Source organism: Camelus ferus, chromosome 3, assembly GCF_009834535.1.
Source record: "Camelus ferus isolate YT-003-E chromosome 3, BCGSAC_Cfer_1.0, whole genome shotgun sequence".
Taxonomy (NCBI): Eukaryota; Metazoa; Chordata; class Mammalia; order Artiodactyla; family Camelidae; genus Camelus; species Camelus ferus.
In genome coordinates this window covers 21,036,237-21,057,287 of record NC_045698.1, presented here as the reverse complement: position 1 = coordinate 21,057,287, position 21,051 = coordinate 21,036,237, and positions in this window count along the sequence as shown.

The window sequence follows — 21,051 nt, the reverse complement described above, 5'->3', positions numbered from 1 at the left end:
CTTTTTCATGTATTTATTTAAGCCTAATATTAAGTGAATTATTTGATGGGGAGCGTGTGTGTGGTGAGAGAGAGAGAGATATTAATGTTTCATTTTACTTTCTTTCTGGAATAAACTGCTCTATTGCTCTATTTCTTCTTTATCTTTCCATCATCATAAATAATGATCTTTCTGTTATATAAGCCTGTAATGATATAAAATAATTTGAATTGGCAAAGTTAAAACTGCATGTGAAAGCATTTTCTGTTGATTAAAGCAGTTCTTGAAATTCCAGACTGAAATTTTTACTTTTACTTTTTTCTTCATAGTAGAAGTGTGGTGTTTTTTTCATTCAAGGTGATAATACATATTTGTTTGGAAAAATAATCAGAGTTCTAGAGATTTCTTTATCAACTTCTTCTGGAAACATTCCAAATACTATTAGTGTAAACTAGATCTCCCTATTTGATCATTTAAATTCCCATAGACACTTCTCAAACATGTATCAAATTTTGAAGTTTTTATATTGGGAATTGTTCAGCACCTTCTTCAGTTATTAAGTATACCCCAACCCTTAACACAAGGTCAGTTCACTATTTAATGCTATAAGAAAGCACTTTGAGAATTTATTAAAACTATTTCTATTTTACTATTAAACACTCTCGAATGCATGTAAATTTCAAATCAAACACTTTAGGAGAAATCCAAATTTAGGAGAAATGCAGGTATATTTAAAGCATAATTTTTTGAGTCATGAACTGGGGATTGAAGAAGGGATAAAGAAAAGCGTAAGAAAAGATGTGTAGTTGAAGCTAAATGGCTATGATTTAATCAATTGGGAAATTCTCTTTCCAGATGTTACCCTTGGAGCATATTTGTAGCAGCTGTGCACATTTTCTAATATTACAGGAGCAGCAAAATGTCCTTCGTTTAACTTGCTTCTTTTCCCAGAGACAACATTGGCAGGTTGAAATGGCTCTCTGAGCATAACTGAATGCACAGCTTTTAAATGGGGGGGGGGGGGGGGGGATGCAGAGGGTAACGTTGTGGCTTAGCAGTAGTTTTCAGGAAAGCAAAAACAAGGAGTTAAGTATATTCACATTCTTTTAATGATTATTGTTTTTATTCCCTTTTAAGAGTTAAAAAATGTAAATTTATCAAAAACAATGTTCTTTTTTTTTTTTGTGTGTGTCCTTCTGTTGTTATGATTGTTTCCCTAAACATCCTAATAACATGTCCTCCCAGGACCAGATTCAGGACAGACTCTCACACAAAGATAACAGGGATGCAGGACGTTTATCTTCCTCATCTGCCTCCTTCCCCTTCTAGTTCCCTTGCCCCAGCTTGCCCCCACCTTCATATGCCATGTGGCACATAATCATTATTCCCTCAACAAATCTGCTCACAAAAAGATTTTATTTTTTTTTCATGAATTTATGCCCAAATGTTATCGCTGTAAAGTGTATTTGCATTTTAAACCTTATCTCAGACTGTGGAAGCAAAGAATTTAACACCCTGTTAAGGGGATTTTAAGCATCACTTGGCAGGCTGGGGTGTGTTTTCTGTGAGCAAATCCTTTTTCTACTTCTCAGAAATTGTATTCTCTGTAGTTGCTTCTCCAGGTGGGAAGGCAAAATAGTTCAGAAATAAAATCACTGGGTTTAGAGACAGGCAGGCATGAATTTAGATCCCTGCTTTTGCCAGTTACCTTCTAAATGATCTGGGAAACGTTATTTAACCTTTCATTTTTCATTTCAGTTAAGTGACTTAAGTAATCAACTCAACCTCATAAGGCTGCTGTGAGAATTGAATAGGTTACTGACAAAAGTATATGATTAATAAATGTAACTATTATTATTTCATTAGCCTGGTTTTGCCTGAAGAGTTAGAGTATTCGATTTACCTTTTATTGTTATTACTTCTAATAAAAGCAGTGCGGGTCTTATTCACTCTCATACAAAATGTTAAAAACTCTTAAGCTATCTATCCACTTAGATGGCTGCCTGTGTCCAGTACAACACCCCTGGAATTCTCGGTGTTTCCACTTGAGCACCTGCTGCCACATCATATTCAGCATTTTCTCTGTTCTCCTTTGCACTGCGATCAATACTTAACTACAGCTGTCTGGCCTCCTTCTGACAACAAATAATGCCTGAGAACAGGAATGCCTCATATTCAGCAAGTATAAAGCAGATCAGAGAGCAAGAAAAGTCAACTATAAACTCACAGATTAGCCTAGCACCAACAGCACAGAAATGCAAATTTCCTACCTTCTTACTATTCAGGAATGAGATTCTAGCTCCACAAACTAAGATCTGTCTTAGCTGGCTTTCTGTACGTGACAAACTAGTGGTGATACCCAGTGATACTTTCAAAACTTTCATTTCTTGAGATAATAATATCTGGCTATCTGATAACACCTCAATATTAATCCATTCCTATGGCTCACTGCTTTTATTAAATTAAACAATTCACATTCATTCAACATTTACTAAAAACCAACATTATGCTTCTCATGAGTCAAAGAATTATTGTGCTCACCCAGGACCTGGGCCTTTTTAGAATAATCTGTTCTAATGTGGTCAGAGATAAACTCTCTTTATTATTGCCTGGACCATGTTTTATTCTAACATTACCCCCATTCTCTAATCATGCAGTAACAAAACTGACCAGCTTTGAATTCTAGCTAATTCTTCCTTGGTAATGGCTCCAGAAGCTCCCATCTCATTTTTAAATTCTGATTACCATTAAATTAATTCAAGTTCTTATTTTATGTTAATACACATTCATGGATTCACTCTTTATTTCAATTTCAAAATATTTAATCTGAGTGAAGATATATTTAAGTCACTTTCCACCTTGCCGTTCATATACAAATACACAAATAAATAAACATGTGTGAATACACCTCATCTCGTATCATACACAAATATTAATTCCTGGTGGAGTAAAGATCTAAAATCAAAAAGGAAGAGCTTTAAAAATGGTGCTGAAATATATTGAAGCATTGCTTCATGATATCTGGTTAGGAAAAGATTTCTCAAACATGGTATAAAAAGAATCATGAAGGAAAATTTTAATTAATTTGTCTACATTAATATCAAAACTTGCTGTTCACCAAGTAGCATCTTAAAGTATTCCAAGAATACACCTTAGACTCTGAGAAGACATTTGATTTGCAATGCACAGGCAATGCCTATAGAATTCAGAATATATTAGAAACCTCATGGGAAAAAAACTGGCAAGTTTTTATTTTGTCAAGAGAATACAAATACTGTTTCACACCATTGTATGGGTAAGAAGTTAGAATATCTAAAAACAGTCATTGCTAAATTACAAGAACTTTTATACTGCTAGGAAGAGTATATTAATTAATAGGGAGTATTTTAAATAGAATGTATGTTTTGCAACATAAGTACAAAATAAGAAATCAAAATTTATTTATCTTGCATGGAAAACTCCAACCCATAGTATCTCTGTAACTTGGAAGTCTCCAAAGAACCCAGCTTCTATTTTATTGTTCTATCATTGTGCTGGGCCCAAGATGAGCCATTACCATTTGTTAACTGACAACAATGAAGAATGTCTTTTGAAAAATCAGGAGGAAAAAGAGAAATGACAAATATTCGACAACTAGAGAGAAAGCCATATTTAAGAGATAGTTTTTACACTTAATAGTGCATTCTCAATAAATAATTACTGAGCAACTATTACATACCAGGCACTGCACTAGAATTTTTCTCTACATAGCATTCTAAGAAGTTACCACCATTGGAGCTGGTCACTGAGACAAAACTAATATTTAATCATCAGTACGTATCTTTTATCTGTCAATAAATCAAGATTTTATTTCGAAATATAACATCAATTTTTGCTTAAAATGTATGCCAGTTTTCCTCCTGAAAACTTGGACCAGGTAATCATTTCATAGTATAACCTCTAAATATGGTTGCCTAAACAGACCAAATAACTAAATATATACTAATTCAATGAATTCATTAATTTATATGTTTATGCATTCATTATAGATGTGTTGAACTTTGACATGTTTTGGATAGCATGTCAGATTCTAATTAAAATAATAATATTAAAAATATTGATTCTCAAAAAGCTTCTATACTTTTGTGGGAAAACACATATTAATAATTATAAAAGAATGGGTTAAACATAATGATAAAGCTATATTCCAAAATGTACTGGGTCATAAAGAAGGATTGCCTCTCTGATGGGTTAAGAGGTTAGGTAAATCTTTCTAGGTAATATGATGCCTAAATTGAAAGATGGGTTGGAATTTGTCAAATTTAAGTATGTAGGGGGTGATAGGACATTTTAGGCAGACAGACAAAGCATATAAAAAAGATGAGATAAAAAAGGAAAGTGACTATAATCAAGATTTAGAATATTCAGCACAGAATATTTTCACCTCAATTTATTTTTGCACACATATTTTTGAAGGAAAGTGTCAGATTATCAAACACCTCTACTTTTGGCCCCATGTTATAATCTATTATAGTGCTGAAATTATGGAAGAAGAAAGAAAAGATAGGTGAGGACGAGAAAGATAAGAAGATAGACATAGGAGGAAGAGGGGGAGACATATAATAAGAAAGGGAGAAGGAGAGGGAGAAGTAGAAGAAAAAAAATCTCAAGGGAAAATGTGTGAAATGCATCTTTAGAAAAGGAAGCACATTGTCATCAATTAGTTGTAATTATATTGCAGGAGACTCACTAAAGTATCAATTTACTAATTATTCTTTCCTTATTTTCTTAATATTCTCTTACACATATTTGGCTACCATTTTAAAAAGTAAAAAGAAGCAGATACTAGCCATTAGTTCAAACGTCTGGTAGTAAAAACTATTATACATTGTAAATTAATTATAGATTAAATTACTCCAGATTAATGCTTGCTTCTGTTCTAAAAAAGTCTCTGTGGTGGTCTGACATGAATACTCCACAATGTCCAATAATTACTCAGCTAAGGCATCATTAAGGCTGTGATATTTATTTGTAACATCTCTCTAAAGCCAGATTTACATGACAGAATTTTCATCAACAACTAAGGCAAATGGTTGTTCTAGTCCAGATAACTATATTTTGTCATAGAAGTAAAGCTATGAGAAGTTTACAAAAAAAAAAAAAATCCATTCTGTGTCCTGAGTTAAGCTTATAAAAACATATTTAACTGATAATGTAGATAATTTTTAGTGATAATAAGAGCATAATGCAAACTGAACTCAAAACCTCTTAACTCTCAGGCACTATGTCTGCATTCTTCACTTTCAATCATTGACAAAAATGTTAAGCCTTCTTTTCCTAATAATTCCATACTCTCTAAACAAAAAAAGTAATTTCCATTTACCCAGTGGCTATCCATGTGGAGTCTAGCATTTTATTGCGTACTCAAATTTTCCATTTCACCCAACTCTTACTAGAAGGCGCTTTCTTTATGTGAGGCTATTGGATTCCAACTTTTGCATTTATGCCCTTGATCGAATTAACACACACACAGTACAAATTTCTCCTGGTCTCCGCAGGCAATGGCTGTCTACTCAAACTTCTCAACAAATACAAAAGAATGCTGATTGTCTCTCATCATTGCAATTCTGGCCAACAGCATATGTATGGAAAGTACTTTTTGTTTTAATCACGTTGTCTAAATAATTGAATTAATAAATTCAAAGAGAAAAGAGCTATTTATTGACATACCTAGGAAAAATGTTGCATATCATTTTAATAGTTTGTTCTTAAGTTAGAAACTCTGGAAATGAAGATTATGTATTATTTATGTAAATGCTTATTTATGTTCATGGAAATGAAATTAAAAGAAATGAATTTATCTCCTCATCTAGTGTATTTCATAAATTATCCTAAAGTGTCCATGTTTCCATAATTTTTTTGTTTTTGTTTTTAATTTGAGAGGAGGGGAGGAGTACAGGATGATATTATTAATAAGATGCTTGAATTCTCCAACGAATGTTTGCACTCTACTATTAACAAAACTGATAGATATATTATTTTGTTATTAGTTTATTTCTGCTAGCTTGAGATTCATTTCTTAATTACATAAGTTAATAAATTCAAATTAACATATTTTTCAGTGAATTGGAAAAAAATACATTTAAAAGGGTATACATTAGAGTAGATTAGAGTAGGACCCTTAACTTTTCTATAGGTAATGTAATTAAATAAATTAATTAATTTACCTAAGTAGTTGATTCTAAAACATATATTTTTTATTAAAAGAATAATTTGTATTTAATTTTAGATTATACTTTAAAAGTTTCAGCATCAATTTTTGATTTTTAAACATAATGACAAAAGAAATTAATATGATATGCTATCTGTTCCAATTATATCATAATTTCTTTCGTCCTCCAGATCCAACATGACAAGTTTGAGTAGGATACATACACTTAATAATTAACACAAGCTGGTATTTATTTCTAGCACAGTTTTATGACTGTGTGTGTGTATGAATAAAATGGGGATTATTTACCCTAAGTATCTAACACTTTTGCTAAATTTTAAAATTTAAGGTAGATTGAATCACTTAAAATATGTGCTCTCAATATGATCATCTTATATTTTGCAACGAAATTTACTCCATGAGAAGTGTATTTGTAGAGCTGGAAAAATTAATAGACTCTCCAGAAAAGTTTAGACATATTAAACAATTACAATACTATCAGCATTTATTTTATATTTTGTCGTGTACTTTATAAATACTTGAAGCAGTAGCAGTTGGTACATTGGAAGGTAGATTGCGTCTGCCCAGAGGTGTGATCAAGCTTACAGTTAAAGGACTAAAGGAGCTAAGCTCCCTTCCTTCTAAATAAAGAGAAATTTCGTTAGTTGAGGCCAACCATAATCACCATTTCATTTAAAGCCACTCTTCCAATATCTTCACTCCTACCCTCCAATCCCCACCCCCACCAACATGAAATTATATATGGGGAGAAGTGAGTAAGTCACCCTTTAGGGACTTAAGCAGTATTTGAAGAGAAAGATTAACTGCCTATGGGATAGACTGACCTTTCTTCCCCTGCACAGTCTTGGGTTTACTCAGGAGGAATGGTAGCGGAGTTGTGACTGCCCTGCCAAGAAGCTAGTACTACCCTTTATGTGCAGCATGGAAGAAGAGAGACATCCCATAGACAAAGGCCCTAGAATAATAGGGACACCCCATAAAAAGGATCAATGTCAGCTTAAGTAGTCAGTAAGGAGTCATTCTGGTGCCTGTTCCATGCCTTGCCTGAGGAGCAAGTACACAGAGGAAGGAAGGAAGAAAAGCATATGGAAAATGGCAGGGAGGGAGATGGGGAAATTTCCATGGAAAAGCGACTGTGTGACCTCATCCACTCCAAGACTCAAGAGGCACTGGTCTAATCTTAGCTGGTGGAGAGAGGAAATTTGAATATGAGACTGAGGTTTTCATAAAGTCCTAAATAATAACAGTCATTGCTTAATAATGAATGACTGAGAAGCTGGGGAAACAAATTAAGATGGTGTTAAGGAAGTGGTCCATCATTCCCAGTGGAAAGATGAAGGTGGGCTGGAGGGCGTGTTCAATATATCATAGATGGGACAGTTATTGCAAAAATGAGAACTTTCCATGTTTTTCCCTTAACGAATTGACCCTCTTCAAAAAAAGGAGTTACACATCTCAAATTAAATACACATTTATATTAGTATGATGTTCACCAAGTGGCATATTGCCCTTTTGTGGATCTGGATTCTGCTTATTTGTCATTTTCATAGATCATGTATTTTCACTCTTATCCCAAATGCTAATTTCCAAATCTTACTGTGGTAAGAGGTATCATTCAGGTAAAATATTTTCATATGAATTATTATCTTAAGAGCAGTATTTCATAAAATATTTCATATGGCCCTTACATAATCCTTCAACAAAGATCTCTTTCTTCTTATATTTAAGCATTAGTTTCCTTAACTGTGGAATGGACACAGTGTTAACTGTCTCCCTCTTCACAGAAATTCTGAGGTAATGAGAAATACTCTGAATACTCCTTATTAATAGTTATTAGTATCATTACCTTGGGCAACACTAATACACCAATAAGAGTATGTCTTATTAATTGATGTCAGGAAAGCACTCCTTGAAGATAATTGTAGTAGGATTTTAAATAGATATTTCCTTTCCTTTCTCCAGCTTGTCTTTGAGGTAACTGCTTCTTCTCAAATATAATATAGAGTTCTTTATTTTATACAAAGTCTGGTCATTGAGATGATCTTACAGTACATAAGAAATCATGTGTCCAGTCTCCTGACTTCATTAGTGTTGTATCTAAGAATCAGGACTGCTTTGATGGTATTTTTATCCAAGCTTTGGCTCAGGGTACAAGTCAGCCTTTGTCCTCCCACACCTACATATTCCACTAATTCTTTATCTGTTCTCAGTCACGGTGGCTTAGAGCCTTGTTTTGTATACAGCAGAATACTCTTAGGTGAACAAACACAAAATCTTGACTTTAAAACCTGATACCTCCATGGAAATAAATGAAGTACAACCAAATGAGAAAAGCAAAGGCTATTTATTCAGAGCTAGCTATGGCAAGAGAGTCAGCCACCATCTCTTGCATTTTGACAGAGACCCAGAAGCAGGCAGAGGAATGGGAAAGCTTTATAGTGGACAAAAGGAAAGGCTTCAAGTGTGCCCTGATTGGAGGCTGTTGGCATGAAGAAGCTGTAGATGTAATGTTTGAAAGTGGAAGCATAGAAAGCAAGATGGAGCTACCTGATTAGTTAGGACTTTGAGTACTCTTCCTTTTGTCCAGTTAGGGACTATGGAGAATGTCACTGAGGAATGTATGCTGGGAAGTAATAATCAGGTTTGCACTGTGACATAATCACTCTGATGCAGTGATGGAGAACAAGATGGGAGGCCACAGTCCTCCAGAAAGTAGGCCAAGAGTGACCCAATTATATAATTTGCATTTTAGCTTAGCAAGCCCTTCTCGCTTTCTAAATCGTCTAGTTGAAAACCCTGAATATATTAACTAAGAAGGTGGAATTTAAGCAAATGATATGAGCATTACATAATTTTAAATGTATTTTATTATTAAACCAAGAAGACAATAAATATGCCTTAAATAAAAAAAAAACCTCTGTATTATCTGCCATGTGATGCTTTTTCCATTTCCAATTCACTGTTCTCAAAAATTGTGCACCTAGTCTGTTTTTTAAAAATACATCTTCCTTTTGTATATCTCCTCCCCGAAATCCAAAGGGGCATCACTTCTACACAAGCCAAAGGAACAGGATCATCATTACTTGATGCTCTTAAATAAATGCATTAGTCAAAATGACAACCCCATTGGCAATCAATAGAGACGTTGAAAAAATGGCTAAAGCAAGTGGTGAGTTCAGAAAAGCAGTCTAGTTAAGCAATTGCTCACCTAACGGAACAAGATTAATAGTGATTGATTTCAAGTACACCTTACAGAGCATATTTGTCCAACCATTCATCCATTCCTATCTCCTTTCCACCTTTCCCCTTTTTCTCAGTGTCACTTTTACTGATGACTTAAAGATTTAGTGAAAAAGCTAATTATAAAGTTGTAGTTTTCAATACAAACTGAAAGCTCTAAATATGTTAATATCAGCATTTATCTGTATTAAAGATTTTTTACTTTATAAGAATATTACTTAATGCTTATGTCAAAATACTATAATTCTATAAATTCTCCATGTATACTTGATTGAAATTTCTAGAGGAAAATGAAAAAGGTCCTTCCCCACCCACCATCTCTTCATACCCTAATCCAACTCACTTTTATGCACATCTGAAAAGCCAACTTTTCTAATAATACTTTTCTGGTCATCTCTTCTCTTTCATTTTCCTTTTTTAAAAAAAAACTTTCCTGTATTTCTTACATTTTTATGTTTTTTTAATTTATTCAAAATTTATTTTTAAAAGTATTAAATATATACTAGATACCAAGCATTGTATAGGGGCTGGGAATGAAAAGAATGGTTTAATGGCTTCTGTCATCAGATATTTAAATTCTAATAAAAATGCTCTGAATTTGTGACAATTGTTAACATGATAGTATTATGAATTTGATAGAAGTAAGCAAAGTAAATATTACAGAGGTTCTCAAAATGGCCTAAACTGCTGGGAGAGTAAGAGTCTTGTCTCGAAGGTTTCTAGGGCCCCTGACTTTTAAACTTTTGAGTAAGCTTTTTTGAACTACTCAATGAGTCAATAGTAGAAGAGGTGGTCCAGGACAGAGAAATACACTTACACAAAAGCTAAAACCCAGAATTCATGCAGAAGGAGAAACACTACAAGTGACACAAGTTACATGATAAAACTCAAATGTTTGTATTTGGTACTAGGGGTTTCAATGTCTTATTACAAGATTTTTCACAAGAATCAGTCATGGTTCTTATAATAGCAACTAGTTCCAGTTCATTAAAACAGAAATGTGTAGATATATATCTCTTCCTAGGCTCATCCGGAATCTAGAGAACAGGTCCTGGGGTTTGAAATGAGCTAGAAAGTACAAAATCTGACAACTGCCACTACCTCTTGTGTTTTGAATACTGCAGCTTGAACCACCACACTGAACCTAGAGACACTAGACAAAAGAGATTTGATCTTGCTGAAAGCATCACAATTGCCAAGGATAGTTTCTTACAACTCTTGCTGTTAGGCATCACTGATTCTCAGTTCAATGTCTGGATCAGATGTAGCTCATGTCTCAGCCTATACCACATCCTTGCTGCTCAGGGCAATGGGAAAGAAAGTATCTAGCATTTCCAGCTTCCATGGTGAGTATGATGGTTAATTTTATGTGTCAGCTTGGCTGGGCATGGTACCCTGATATTTGGTCAAACATTATTCTAGATGTTTCTGTGAAGGCATTTTAAAATAAGATTAACATTTAAAGCAGTAGACTTTAAGGTTAGCATCTCTTCATAATGTGGACTGGCCTTGTCTAATCAGTTCATGGCCTTAACAGAAAAAACTGACCATCCCTGAAGAAGAGGAAATTCTGCCAGGAGAACAACCTTCAGACTTGAACTGCAACTCCTCCCAAAGTTTCCAGCCTGCCAGCCTACTATGCAGATTTTGGACTTGCCATCCTCCAGAGCTGTGCATGTCACTTCCTTAAAACAAATCAATCTCTCTCTCTCTCTTCTCAGGTAGACAGATGACAGATACTGTTTTATATCTGCCTACATAGATATATGATAGATACAGCTACACATCTATCATCTGTCTATGTATGTATGCACGTATATATGTGTGTAAGCGTGCATCTGTCTGTCTACCGATCTATCTACATCTTGTTGGTCTGCTTCTCTGGTGAATCCTAATACAGTGAGCCATAGGCTCTGACTCACCAAGACACATAAGGAAGGGAATCCATTAAACATAGTAAGTGCTTCAAAGGGCCAGTGACCAAATGTTGCACTAGTCAGTGTAGAAGACAATATGTTGTAGTAACAAAAAACCACTAACATCTCAGTATCTTTAACAGCATAGGGGCATTTTTTGCTCTTGTGAAGTATACTTGACAGGTAGCTAGGGGCACTACTAGGTTGTCCTGTCTTTCTTACTCTTAAGAACCAGGTTGACAGGGCAACAATGAAACCACTTTCTGGACATTGTCAATTCCTGTGGCAGAGGTAAGAGAGAATGTAGTAAAAACATGTTCTTGGTTCTTAAACCACACCCCCACCAACAAAATCTTTTCTGCATACCCCATTGACCACAGTAAGTCATATGATCAAATTTGAATTCACAGAGTTAGAAATCTCTAATCTTCCTTTAGGGAGAGGAAATACGAGGAGACAGTATTTCAGAGTGACCTAAATATGCACATTTTTAATGCAATAATATAATTGTCTGAAATTTTACTCTGATATTTGGGGAAATAGGATTGCACAGAGTCAGTCAGAGTTGGTGAGAAGGCATTCGGTTTAGAAGGCTATTGTGATAACCCAAACAGGAAATGGTTAATGATACATTAACTAGTGGTGGTAAAAAAAAAAAAAAAAGAAAAAAATGAAGGGAGTATTGAGAGTCATTAGGAGAGAAGGATAAAAAAGGCCTTTTGACTAACTGGTTATGGGTTATATATGAGAGGAAGAGGTCAATGACAGCCAGTTTTTAGTTTGGATAACTGAATAAATAAGTTTGAGGGTTTTTTTTTTTTTAACGTAGCACAATCTAGTGAAATCTGACTAATATGAGTGTGAGTAGTTCCACTCTCCCAGAAAAATTGTACAAGAAAAGTAATATTTTTGGTTGATAGATATTGAGTTCAATTTTTAGTGCTATAGAGCCAAATTTGTCTGAAGCTATAGATTCAGGAATATCAGAAAATCCTTGATGGTCTTGTTATGGGAACTGTAGAAAGAAAAGAAGAAGGCAGAAGACAGAAATTGGTATTTAAAGGTCCATAATCAGAAGAGAAGGTTGGGAAACACAGGAGAAAACAAACCAACTGATAGACTCTGATAAAAAGCAAACCAAGATAGGATGGTGTCAACATTAAGTCAAAGGAAGAGAGAATATTTCAAAAAATGAAGGGGACAAAGCTTTTGTTATTAAGATGAAAAGGAGCTGAAAAAGTTAACTTGGTTACAAATTACTGTCATATGGCAATTCTTATGCTACACCTATAGTATAGTCCTGATTATTGACTAGGGTTTCATATTAAGCCAGAATGTTGTTTAGTGGAATTATCCTGCTTGGCCGTAAATCTGATTCTTACAGTGTAAACTTTACCGTTATTATAAAAATATTGTGTCCCTCTTCCATACATGACTAGACCCTCTAGGCATCTGTTGACGTGCCATAGATAAGAAACTATCTGCCCTTGAGAAAGACAAGAGTGACAAATTGATGGAGATTTGTGTGTGTATGTGTGTATACAATTCTATACCTGTGGACATATTTTGCAGCATTTATAGAACAGAACTTATTTACAGAGTTATATATTTATTTATGGTGAATATAGCAAGAAGGTAAATTTTGACATGTTCTAGGGTAAACAACCATGTGAGAAGGGAGACAATATTTAAACATGGAGCTATTTAAAGATAGAAAGTAGAATCAGCTTCTATTTAAAAGCTTATACTTTCATGCTTATCCATGAAGTGAACTCATAAATTACAGATTTGTTCCCAAGGCACCTATAAACACAACATTGTGTGAAACTGTTGTTTATATTAAGTTAAAATATATAATTAATTTTTTATTCCATAAGAACTTAAGTGGTATCTGAGTATTATTTATGCCATGTATGCCACATTAAACTAACATTTCTGTTAAATTTCATCTTATATATGAAATCAGAGTGTTAACCACTTAAAGTATACATACTGTATTAGATTTATGAAATATAATATCTGAATATTTTTATTTTAGTTTACTGGCTGTTCTGTAATTCATATGGTACTAACCGATTTCTATTTAAACCAGTCATCAGAAGAGAAACAGGGTTTTGTTTACAGAGGAGTTTTCACTGACATATTTTCACTTTCCAATACATTAATGTAGAAAACTCCCCTACATTCTAGTTGATCTCTGCTATCTTAGTGACTTTAAGGGAACAAACCAATTTCTGCAATGACAAGGACAAAAGAAATAAAGAGTGAAATATATTTCTATGGGGAAAAAAAGCAAAGCAAAACAAAACCCTAAACTTGCTTTCATTTTTTGTGTCAATATCAAATTACAAGAATGAACTTGCTGTATATGTGGAGAATATCTTTTAATGCTTCTCACTGTACTAGATGAAATACAAGAGATGAAATAAAAGAGAATCACATGACCTGCATAATAATGGCTAACAGCTTCTTCTGTGACCTTGGGCAAGTCACTTAAGCTCCTGGTGACTCAGCTTTTCCATCTGTGAAACTGAATGGTAATTACCTCATTTATTCTGTACTCAATAGGCTGCCATTTGTATAAGCCTTGTTTCAGCATCAAGGACATTTCTTCAAGGCTTCCTTCTTTTCATAGCTTGATATCTATTTTTCACAATTTAAATAACGATTACTGTGATCACTATAACAAAATAGGGCAGGGGAAAGCATAAGTTATCTAGTTCTGCTGATCGGTAAGCTGTAGTAATATATGCCTTACATGTTTTCCTATGTGTATAAGATTATAGGTGAAAAGCAAAGACTAGAACAAGGTACATTTAATTAAATATCACCTATTAATTATTTCTTGGTGATTTCTGTATTTAATTCAGCTCCTAAAATACTTTTAGACTCTCTCAAAACGGAATCTAAGCCATCAACAAAGGGGCACCATCTGTTGTACATACCCATTTTTACTGACTGTTTTCTTTGTGTTTACTCATTAGGTCAACTACTTACCTCACTCTTATACTTTGGAAAAATGCAAACAGATGTTCCATTTTTCTCTTGCATATCATCAGTTCTGACTAACAATGGTAAAGTTCAAGTTGGTGAATCTTTCCTGGCCTGTATTATATCTTCCAAATAACTCTGAGTCTCGCTAGCCTCTTGACCCCACTTTTATCATTCAGTGAACACACTGATTACTTGACAAAGAAGATTTCAGCTAAATTGAACACTTTCTAGATCGATTTAGACACTGTCTCACTATGAGAAGAGCTAATACAATTTTAAGCACATTTATTTTGCTCACATCAGGTATACTGGCCTACAAATGCACTTCAAAGCCAGAGCATAAAAATCGTCAGTGATTCTCACAGCCCAGAATCCACAATTATATTACAATTAACATCCATGATCACTAACTCTAGAAATGTGTATAAGCAATTGAGGCATATATTTATATTTAATGCATAATTAAAATCTTTGATAATTGTGGTTACTGATTTGTACATCCAAGTGACATAATGAAGTACTTAAATACAAAATAATTTAAAAGAAGACATTAAAGATTAACATAACGAAAAGAGGTACTACAAGTCACAGAAGATTAGTATTTCCTAAATCAACTGTAAGTCATGAAACTTTGTTGGACTAATAAAATGCCATCATGATACACACTCTCAGTTTTTTAAATTAATTCACAAATGTGTATCTTTTATAATAAAATACTTATAATAAAATCCCACAAATAAAATAATGCTCTTATTTTAGTGTGCCTTGTATTGTATCAAAACATACAATATCAATAGCCTTCTAACTAAGCCTGTACATGTGTATAATAAACATCTATCCATAGTTATAGTCTTCTACAGGTGACAGTGTTGCCAAACCTTTCATCTCATAACAGAAATCATCCCCTTTCCTCCAGGCTCCGGTAACATTTTTTTCTGTTGTCTACAAAGCCTTCATCAAGTATTCTTTTCCAGCTTTCAACTCTTGGTCCCCTTGTAGTTTCTGCCCTCTGCTCCATCCCAAAAGCAATGCCATATGTTGAGGATGTTAGACAAGAACCCTTCTTTCCAATACTAGATTCTACTTTGGTTTTCTATTTCTGCACAGCAAACTAGCCCAAACTAAGTTCTTTAAATAGCAACTTGAAAAATTGTATCTCACATTTTTCTAGGTCAGGCATTTCAATAAAGTTTGACTGGTTAATTATTGTGTGATATTCCATAAGAAAACTTTGTGGTATTCACCTGGCAGATGGGCTCAATTGGAAAGTGCACAATGTCTTCATCCATGTGTCCAGTGGCTTGGAGAGGATGACAGGAAAGCTTGGCTGGAACTGAAAGGGGCACCTATATGATTTTGGCAAAAAGAGTAGTTGGATTTCTTACATGATGGGTCAAGGATCCAAAGGGAGAGTTGTAAGCTAACAGCCTGTGGCTATTCCCAGTGACTATAGCCATAGTGGTAGTCAATTCTGTCTTGGTAAGCAGGCATTTAGCTAACCATAATAGGTATGGAGAAGTGATACAATAAAATGGGATTATTTGGAATTGCAACAGTAGTTAAGGGAAAAGAAATAGAAAAATAAATTAATAAATTTCTGTTGCATTCAGGGAAATGACAGTGCTAATCCAAAAACAGAAATAATTATCAACAAATAATTTCTCATAGAAGGCATTACAGTACAATTAAAATGTATTTTTAAAAAAAATGAGTTCTTCCTTAATGTCAGGAGAAGCTAAATTTGATTCAGTGATGTACTTTTCCAGTAGGAAAAATGGCACATCTTCATTCAGATGACTCAAGGATGTTTTAATAAATGGACTGTTTACAAAGATGTGTGTGAAGGACAGGGAAGTCATGAGAGGTAATACAATAATCTAGGAACAGTAAGAGTAAAGATGCAGTTACTTTTAACCACAGAAGTGACAAGGAGAGGGAGTGGCTAAAAGAACTTGAGAACTATAGACAAGGACACCTTCAGTGGAGCTGTGCACCTTATTTGAGGAATACAGTCAGGACAAATTCCTCACACAAAGAGAACATGGAAATATAAAACATAACCTCATTCTTCTCTGATTTCCTACTTGAGTTCCTCCATTGGCCAAATCCAACTGGAATTCAAACAAATAAGAAAATGATATAGACTATTCAGTCTCATTATTATGAAAAAAAAAAATCAAATACCAATTGAGGGACATTCTACAAAATACTTGAATAATGCTTTCCCAAACTGTCAAGGTCGTCAAAACAAAGAAAGGTACAAAACTAAGAAGACTGATCACTAAATGTAAAGTAATATTCTGGATGGGATCTTGGAACAGAAAAAAGGGTATTAGGCAAAAACTGAGTAAATTTGCATACAGTATGAGCTTGAGTTATTAACAGTGAATCAAGATTAGTTTACTAATTGTAAAATATGTACAATAGCAATGAAAGATGTTACATTTTCATTTTTATCTCATCTTTTTTAAAAACATTTTTATTGAGTTATAGTCATTTTACAACGTTGTGTCAAATTCCAGTGTAGAGCACAATTTTTCAGTTATACATGAACATACACATATTCATTGTCACATTTTTTTTTTGCTGTGAGCTACCACAAGATCTTGTGTATATTTCCCTGTGCTATACAGTATAATCTTGTTTATCTATTCTGCATACGCCTGTCAGTATCTACAAATTCTGAAATACCAGTCTGTCCCTTCCCACCTCCCACCCCCTTGGCAACCACAAGTTTGTATTCTATGTCTATGAGTCTGTTTTCTGTTTTTATGTTCATTTTTTTTTGATTCCACATATGAGCAATCTCACATGGTATTTTTCTTTCTCTTTCTGGCTTACTTCACTTAGAATGACATTCTCCACAGACATCCATGTTGCTGCAAATGGTGTTATGTTGCAGGTTTTTATGGCTGAATAGTATTCCATTGTATAAATATATCACATCTTCTTTATCCAGTCAGCTGTTGATGGACATTTAGGCTGTTTCCATGTCTTGGCTATTGTAAATAGTGCTGCTATGAACATTGGGGTGCAGGTGTCTTTTTGAAGTAGGGTTCCTTCTGGATATATGCCCAGGAGGGGATTCCTGGGTCATATGGTAAATCTATTCCTAGTCTTTTGAGGAATCTCTATACTGTTTTCCAAAGTAGCTGCATCAAACTGCATTCCCACTAGCAGTATAGGAGGGTTCCCTTTTCTCCACAGCCTCTCCAGCATTTGTCATTTGTGGACTTTTGAATGATGGCCATTCCGACTGGTGTGAGGTGATAACCCCACTGTAGTTTTGATTTGCATTTCTCTGATACTTAGTGATATTGAGCATTTTTTCATGTGCCTATTGATCATTTGTATTTCTTCCTTGGAGAAATGCTTGTTTAAGTCTTTTGACCATTTTTGGATTGGGTTGTTTGTTTTTTTCTTATTATGTCATATGACCTGCTTATATATTCTGGAGATCAAGCCTTTGTTGGTTTCATCATTTGCAAAAATTTTCTCCCATTCTGTAGGTTATCGTTTTCTTTTACTTACGGTTTTCTTTGCTGTGCAAAAGCTTGTAAGTTTAATTAGGTCCCATTTGTTTATTCTTGCTCTTATTTCTATTGCTTGTGTAGAATGCCCTAGGAGAACATTTTTGAGATGTATGTGAGATAATGTTTTGCCTGTATTTTCTTCTAGGAAGTTTACTGTATCTTGTCTTATGTTTCAGTCTTTGATCCATTTTGAGTTCATTTTTGTGTATGGTGTCAGAGAGTGTTCTAGCTTCACTGATTTACATGCTGCTGTCCAGTGTTCCCAATAACATTTGCTGAAGAGACTGTCTTTATTCCATTGTATATTCTTGCCTCCTTTGTCGAAGATTAGTTGACCAAAAGTTTGTGGGTTCATTTCTGGGCTCTCTATTCTGTTCCATTGGTCTATATGTCTGTTTTGGTACCAATACCATGTTGTCTTGATGACTGTAGCTCTATAGTACTGTCTGAAGTCTGGGAGAGTTATTCCTCCAGCCTCTTTCTTTTCTTCAGTAAGCTTTGGCAATTCTAGGTCTTTGATGGTTCCTAAATTTTATTATGATTTGTTCTAGTTCTATGAAATATGTCCTGGGTAATTTGATAGGGATTGCATTAAATATATAGATTGCTTTGGGCAGTGTGACCATTTTAACAGTATTGATTCTTCTAATCCAGGAGCATGGGATATCTTTCCATTTTTTAAAGTCTTCTTTAACTTCCTTCATCAATAGTTTATAGTTTTCCGTGTATAAGTCTTTCACCTCCTTGGTTAGGTTTATTCCTAGGTATTTTATTACTTTGGGTGCTATTTTAAAGGGGATTGTTTCTTTACTTTTTCTGTTGATTCATCGTTAGTGTAAAGAAATGCAACTGATTTTTGAACGTTAATCTTGTAACCTACTATCTTGCTGAATTCTTCGATTATTTCTAGTTTTTGTGTGAACCTTTTAGGGTTTTCTATATGTACAGTATCATGATCAAGTGGGGTTCATCCCAGGGACACAAGAGTGGTTCAACATACACAAATCAATCAATGTAATACATCACATCAACAAGAGAAAGGACAAAAACCACATGATCATCTCAATAGATGCAGAAAAGCATTTGATAAAATTTGACACTCATTTATGATAAAAACTCTCACCAAAGTGGGTACAGAGGGAACATATCTCAATATAATAAAAGCTATATATGACAGACCTACAGCCAGCATATTACTCAATGGTGAAAAACTCAAAAAATTCCCACTCAAATCTGGGGCAAGACAAGGCTGCCCACTATCACCACTCCTATTCAACATAGCCTTGGAAGTCCTAGCCACAGCAATCAGGCAAGAGAGAGAAATAAAAGGGATCCAAATTGGAAACGAAGAGGTCAAAGTGTCACTATCTGCCAATGACATGATACTATATACATCTCATCGTTGTTTATTGCAGGTATAGTTGCTTTTACAATTTGTCTTTTAATCTTGTAGTAGGTTATTCAGTCCTTACTATATATTTTCCTTTTCTACTGGGATTTTTCTTTTCCTATAATTCTTACTTCTTGTTATTGCCTTTTCTTTTGCACTTAGAGAAGACCCTTTAAAATTTATTTTAGGGTAGGTTTAGTGTTGATGAACTATTACAATTTTTGCTTGTCTGAGAATACTGTTATTTATCCTTCAATTCTAATTTATAATCTTGCTGGGTACAGTATCATAGTTTGTAGTTTTTTTTTTTTTTTTCTTTCAGCACTTTGAATATATCATACCATTACCCACTGGCCGGCAAAGTTTCTGCAGGAAAATCAGCTCACAGCCTAATGAGGGTTCCCTTGTGTATAGCTCTTTGCTTTTCTCTTGGTGACTTTATAATTTTCCCTTTAAATTTTGTCATTTTAACTATGAGTCTATTTCAATTCATCTTGTCTGGAACTCTCTGTGTCTCCTGTAACTAGATATCTGTTCATTTCTTCAGGTTTGGGTAATTATCATTTCCTCAAATACAGCTTTGATCTCCTCTCTCTCTTCTTCTATGTCTCTTATAATGCAAATATTATGCTCCATGCCATCCTAGACAGCTCTTAAACTGTTCTCATATTTAAGAATTTTTTTTTCTTTTTGCTGTTCCTATTGTGATTTCCATAATTCTATCTTCCAGATCTCTTACGCCTTCTTCTGTATCACTTAGTCTGCTATTCATTCCTTGTGTGTTTTTCATTACATTCATTGTATTCTTCAGTTCTGACTGGTTCTTTTTTTATATTTTCTAGTTCTTTGTTACAATTCTCAGTGTGTTCATCTACTCTTCCTAATTCAGTTAGCATTCTTATTACTAATGCTTTCGATTTTTTATTTGGTAAATCGTCTACTTCTGTTTCATTATTTTTTCAGGGGTTTTCTCTCGTTCTTTCAATTCAGACCAGCTCATTTACGTTCTCTTTTTCCTTAAGTTTCTCTGTCTCTGTGAATGTAGGTAAAAAAGTCACCTATTGCTGTTGTAAAGAGATGTCTTTATGTGGGAGTATCCTTATACAGTCTGCAAGTGCTCAGTGCCTTTAGTTGGGGAACTGAATTTGATGCAAACACAAGTCATGTCTTTCCTCCAGGTGTGCTGGCAGTCAGCACCTTGATAAGAGGTGGGGCTAGAGATGGAGAGGCTAGGGCTGGAGTCAGGTATGCGGTGGGGCTGCCCTTCTGCTCAGTGGCCTTCACCACTTATTGAGAGTGTGGTCTTATCTCAAGTTGCTGGCTTCTGGTGCAAATACCCTAAGTCTGAACTGGCTCTGCTCCTTTTAAGTGTATACTCTCCCCTCTCCCAGCACCAGGACCCTTGCCCCAGAGGGGAGCAGTGGTGGAGCATGAAGGGCCTGTACAGCCTCTCAGTTAGTGATTGAGTGTTGACTGTGGTGGGCTGACTACAGACAGTGGTCTAGGCTGTTCCCAATGTGCCACTGTGATGTATGAAAGCACCAGCAGCCCCTACTCTGCTCAGACTTAGCCATGGGTCTGAATCTTCTTTACCCTCCAGCTGCTCATTCCCCATACTGTTGTAGAGCGAGCTGCTGGGTATGTAGGGCCCAAGTGGGCTCTCAGTGTTTGCTATCATGTAGGTTGTGGCAGTCCAACTGCTATCTGATATCGGGGCTGCTTCTAATGTGCTGTTTGAATAGGCAGCAGGAGTGGCCAGCCCTGCTATGTGTATATGCTGCCCAAGGT